At 44.8% G+C, this 6,000-nt stretch overlaps 1 protein-coding gene across 1 annotated transcript in view; it reads right to left on the bottom strand.

Moving 5' to 3' along the window:
- The window catches only part of ARHGEF10 (Rho guanine nucleotide exchange factor 10), a 130,479-nt gene extending 125,333 nt beyond the window's left edge, over positions 1-5,146 (bottom strand). Inside the window, 1 exon segment of the mRNA XM_068405602.1 lies at positions 5,102-5,146. The gene's annotated coding sequence lies outside the window, so the exon portion shown is untranslated.
- Between the last annotated feature and the right edge of the window lie 854 nt (positions 5,147-6,000).

A 6,000-nucleotide genomic window follows, 5' to 3' on the forward strand; every position in this document is an offset into this window, starting at 1 on the left:
CTCTGGTTAACTGCTTCACCCACACATTTGACATTAAGCTTCAGGCTTCCTGACTGAGCAGCGAACATGTAGGACATGAATTGATGTTGTGCAGTTATGCATCACTTCCCGCAGTCCTGCTGATTCAGGCAATTCAGAATAAAATATGAATCAAGTTTTTGATCTAAAAACATGAGCTTGAAAACATATTTTTCAAATCGTTTAGCATTACTTGTCATCATTCCCTTAAAAACAAGCTGTATTTTTACACATCCCTGGTTTCAAAATAATCTGAAGTATTTTGGTGCGACTAAAACTCAAGATTCTTTACTGTAAGAAAATTTTCAAGTGATTTAAATCTCAAAAGATGCTAATAATGCAGCAGTTTCCTTCTATGGATATGTGACAGACCTTGAGTCCCAAGATTCTGCTCTCTGCAAACCACATATGCACACAATGACATTACTGAGAAAGATGTCAAAACAGAAAATGTATTAAGACATAGTTGTATAGGTTTTATAATAAGAATTGTGGTTTATCTTGCTCACATACCTCCCCTACTCCTCATAAAGAGCATCTCCCCCTCATAACATGCCTGTAGTCTCCCTAAGTAATTCTCAGGCTTCAGTTTATGAATCCCTGATAACTTCCAAGCACCCAGGCTTGCAGCTTTTCTGCTCTTCAAACTATTACTAGATTCAGAAATGAATTTACCAATATTAATTTTCCACTAACAGATGTAGTAACAAGAAAGACTTTGTACAAACAGGAACAGGAGTGGAAAAAAAATATCTGTAATGAATGCTGATTTTAACAAAAGGAGGTCTTGGATATGAGAAACGTGTCACTTGTGTTTTGTAGAATACATGCAAAATGAAAGACTAATTCATACCACTATCAATGAAGCCTCGTTTATTGCCCTGTTATAACATACAAAATGTTCAAAAAGTAATTCGCACTCAACAACCGCATTCAGAGCGTTTAATTTAACACTGTAACTCCAAAGGAAGTTTCTGTAAGGGGCAACTGCTGCAATACATATTCCACAAGAAGCATCCAAGGATAGTATGGAAATGCACTTGTGCCTCAAAAAGCCACCAGGAAGCTGAACTTACGGAAAGATAGTTTCAAAAATGCCTTTAAATTCAGAGGCCGTAAGACAATTCCGCATGAGATCCCTTCTGCAGTTCTAAACTAAAACTGTAAAATGGAAAGACATAATTAAAGCAAAAGCAAAAAGTGAAACAGAAGTCACTTTACAGAAGCAGAAAGAAAATTACTATCCCACATAGGTAAAGATGAAGAAAATAAGTACTACACACTGCTCATTTCTCCATCACATACAAAATTGAGAGCAATGTAACATAGATACATGAATAAACTGCAGCTCTGCACAATGTATATATTTTAATCTGAAAGTTTGAATCAAAACTCCTCCTCCTGGATTGCAGAACTTGTTTCCTGGCTTCTTCAGAAAAGGACTGAAGTTTATAAATTTTCTACAACAGATTCTAAAAATAATTTCTACTTTATACAGAAGCAGTTAATAGACTTCCTGTTTTACAAATGAGTAATGCACTATTCCCAGTTGCATTAAATTCCATTAACAATTACGAAGTTTGACAATAGCCCTTCAGGTTTTAAACAAGCTTGTTGTCTTCCTTCAAATGTTTATAAACTGTGCAAGGACTCCTAAACGGCTCAGAATCAACTGACGAACTCCTCTGGTGTTGAGATTTCTTCATATGAAATTTATTAATGCTGAGACTAAATACCCTCAATTGTAAAAGAAATGGAAAACAAAGGACAATTGCCCCCCTCCAGCAGTTAGTAGCAGTGTCGTGGTAAAAAGAAAAAGAAAATATCAGTACAAGATTTTATACATATAAAATGATAACCAAGAAAACAAAAAAAAAAACAAGCAAAGAAAAAGCTCTGTTAAAAACAGTAACTTAAATAGACTGAAAAGATACTAAAAAACTCCAAAAGCATTTGAAAAAAGCTGTGCTGTCTAACATTAAAAATCCAGCCTACTCAAAACTAAGGCTGTACCTTACAGAGTTCAGATTCTGGAAATCTTAAAGACATGCTATACAGCTACTAGGTTTAGGATAATCATAGCCTTTTACATTCCACATATGACTAAAGAACGTGTTTGGACTTACTGGGGCTGTTTAGCCTGGAGAAAAGGAGGCTCGGGGAGACCTTATCGCTCTCTGCAACTACCTGAAAGGAGGTTGTAACGAGGTAGTTGTCAGTCTCTTTTGCCAAGTGAGAACTCATAGGACAAGAGGGAATAGCCTCAAGTTGTGCCAGGGGAGGTTTAGATTGGCTATTAGGAAAAATTTCTTCACGGAAAGGGTTGTCAAGCAACTGGAACTGCCAGGGAAGTGGTGGAGTCGTCACCCCTGGAGGTATCTAAAAGACTTGTAGATGTGGTGCTTAGGGATATGGTTTAGTGGTGGACTTGGCAGTGCTAGGTTAACGGTTGGACTGGATGATCTTAAAGGTCCTTTCCAACCAAAACGATTCTATGGTTCTATGACTTAGTATTTCAACCCAGTGTAAGTCAGCACACTTCCACTTAAATTAATGGGCTAGAAGAAAAAAAAAAACAACCAGATGCTCAGGTACCTAGATCCCCAATTTCAATCACAATAAAAATGAGCATCTAAATACTATTTATGTAATACTGTGGATTTTTAAAGTTTGTCACAATAAATATGAAAGCTTGTTTCACAGTATTCTATTCTGGGAAAGCATTATCACAGTCTACTGATAAGCAAAACCATATCCTATCTGCTGAGAGTAATCATAGCTCCTGGTCAGAAGAGGGCTCCTGTGCATGGGCATGAAGGGAGGCAACCGCCTCTTCAGTACCTTGGTGTACTCACCACTGACCTGTCAAAGCACGCAGCACAAGATTTGAGCATTTGGTCAATGCCTCAGAGCTGCGATGCAGCCTGCACACACTCATCACGCAGCACTGTGGCTCCTCTCTCCCACCCTGTGGTGTTGAACTCCTGAAGCTCAAATCCATAGGATCCTGCCAGGTCCTGGCACTCAGCAGGAGCTGATGGAAAGCACATTCCTCAGCCAGTATCTGCTTCCACCGTCCCTTATCCCGCGACATCCACCTGCGGGTATCAGCCATGAAAGCCCCACACACAGGACACCCAGTGCCTGTTCCATCACAAGACACATGTCGCCACTCACGTAGTAGGTCATGTCTCATGTACAATGCCACGGGTAAACTAAGAAGTCCGTAGACTGTGTTATAAAACTCTTGAAATCTCACTGTAAAGCCTTCAGAAATATCAGATTTCAAGGTGGTGTGTGAAGAGCTACTGTTCATAACCAGATAAACACATGTAACTAGTTCAAGGGCTACTGAGCCCGAGGGTGAAAAAAAAAAGACAAGATGGATTAAACAAAGCAAGTCAGACAATCAAGATCAAACGGATCACCCAAGTGAAAAGAATGAAGAGCCCATTGAAGAACACAGCTGAACAGCCAGAACCCCTGCCTGAATAATGGGCTTGCAGTTGTAGGCACCCAACGTGTCCCATGTTCAGGCAATAAATCTGTGTCTCCTGAGCGTCAACAGAAAATTTAAAAAATGTAATACTTCATTTCTACTGCAGAACAGTACTGGGGTTCACTAAGCACAGTAAAGGCTTTAGGAAAACATTGATTTTCTTTACAATTAATAGTAGTCACAAACTAACATACGCTGGTATACCCTCAATGTGTTCATTCAGCACGGGACAGTTTTTAAAGCCAATCTTTCCTATTTCCTGACTCATGCAAAAAAAAAAACTGTACCTTTTTATGGCAACAGTTAAATTGCACAACTGAAAAAAAAGAAGATACTTTTTACGTTGTAATTAAACGACTTCAAACCTGTAAGCACAGGATAAAAGCCATGATCTTGGTAGCTTTGGGGAAAAAAAAAAAAAGGATTGAACAAAGACTTAAAGAGGACAGAATTTAGGATGGATAAAATCTTTTTATAGATTTTATAAAAATCTATAAAATTTTTATAATTTTTTTGGTCAAAAATACAAGCACCACCTAAAGGCCTTTAAAATTAGCCTTTGCTATGGGCAAATTATTAATAGCTGTCTTTCCAAGCACCTGGTATTGCCTAGTGACAAAGCTCACTCACTCACCCAGGTGAATGACTGGGCAATCTTTTAAAGCTGTTCTTGCCTTATCCTGTAAGAACAGGGCATCTTTCAAAAATAACTACGTGGTCTAGGATCACCACAAGCAACTATGTAACTGCTCCAACAGTTAAAGTGTTAATTACAAAGAAACCAAAGACAATTTTAAAACCTTATTTGAAAAAAAACCCACAGAAATGGACAGTTGTTACAGCGCCGAAGTATTTTCCCGTTTCAAAAAAGCCAATTTAATTGCAGACGCCAACTACAAAGCTGGTGTTGCACAGTTTTTAAGAAGGGGGAAGGAAAGAAACTCAAGTCCCCCTGGGAGTCTGGATTTTCAACAGCCGTGTCCGTACCGGATTACACGAAGGAAGCTGGAGCCGGGCAGCACACGCGAGCAAAAACCCCAGCGAAAACCTTGGGGATGAAACTTGACCAAAGATCAAGAGCGACAAGTTTGGAAAAGGAGCAAACGCGTTTATTAACGACCCTCGCGCCCTCGCTTCGGTAACTCGCCGAGCCGCGTGACACTGGGAAAACCTATTTAATAATACAAAATTTAATAAAACAAATCGGGTTTTCCTCTCCTCCACCGAGGCGGGCAGCGATGCCCGCAGCCCCAGCGCGGCACCCCCAGCGCGGCACCCCCAGCGCCCCGGGGAAGCGTCGGGACGGCAGCGAAAACACCGAGCGCTGCCTCGAAGGACGAAACTTTCCGTGACTGACACCGGGGCGAGACCCCGGCGCTCCCCGCCGCCTGCAGCCGCGGAGGGAACACCCACCTCCTCCGCCGGGGCCAGCGCCGCCGCCAAAAGCTCTGAGGCCGCCGCCCGGCCCGCTCCGCTCCGCTAAGCCGAGGCTCCGGCGGCTGCCCCGCTCCCCGGACACGTCGCTCAACACCCCCCCACCAACACACACACCGGACGGGGGGCTGCCGCCGAGCGCGCACTCACCGCCAAGCGGAGCCCCCGAGGCCTGGCAGGGAGCCGCCCGCCCCCGCCCCGCTCCAGCCCCAGCCCCAGCCCCCGCTGCTGTTACCACCTCCCCGGGGCCGCCGGCGCCGCTCCCGGCCCGCCGCGCCCCGCCCGCTGCCGGGCCTTTCGGGCAGCGCCCGCCGCCATTGGGGCAGCGCGAGGCCCCGCCGCCTCCCGGTTGGCGCAGCCGCCCGCCGGTCGAGCCGGGGCGGGGCGGGTGGAGGCGGGCGGTCGCCGTGTGTTCCCCCCCCCTCTCCCCCGCCCCGGACCCCCGCCGCATTCCTGCGGCCCCACGTGACGACGACGCCGGGGCGGGGGTTCGGCCCGTGCCCGCCCCAGCGCCCCCGGGGGCACCTGCTGGCGGCGGGAGGGCGGCCGGTCGGGCGCTGCGGTTGCCGGTTGCGGCGACGATGTCCGTGTACCGGGCGAAGAGCGGAGCTGCCCGGCTGCTGGCGGCCAGCCGGCCCCGGGGCTGGGGAGCTGGGCACCGGCCTGGCAGTCGGAACTTTCACCCCCTCACGAATGCAGGACAGGATGCACGCTAGGCCGTGGGGGCTGTTTCGGAATTTAATCTCATTTATCAGTGGAAACTCTTTAATGCTACAGCCAGTAATGAAATACTCCCAGGTACAGTAAATTCATTATCATTACCTGGAAATCTTAGTAGAAAATGGTGGCATTTCAAAATACATTTGATTAATCCACCTTTTTTCTACATTTTTCATTTGTCTATAGTTTAACAACACATTCACAACTATCCCATGTCTTCATATGGGTTCATGCAAACTGAATTACAGACTAAATATTTTAAAGTATTACTTTCAAAAATGTTTCCATTTTCACAAAGTTATTTCTTTTTAACGCAGTTCATCATAGTG

This window comes from Nyctibius grandis, chromosome 1, assembly GCF_013368605.1.
Source record: "Nyctibius grandis isolate bNycGra1 chromosome 1, bNycGra1.pri, whole genome shotgun sequence".
NCBI lineage: Eukaryota > Metazoa > Chordata > Aves > Nyctibiiformes > Nyctibiidae > Nyctibius > Nyctibius grandis.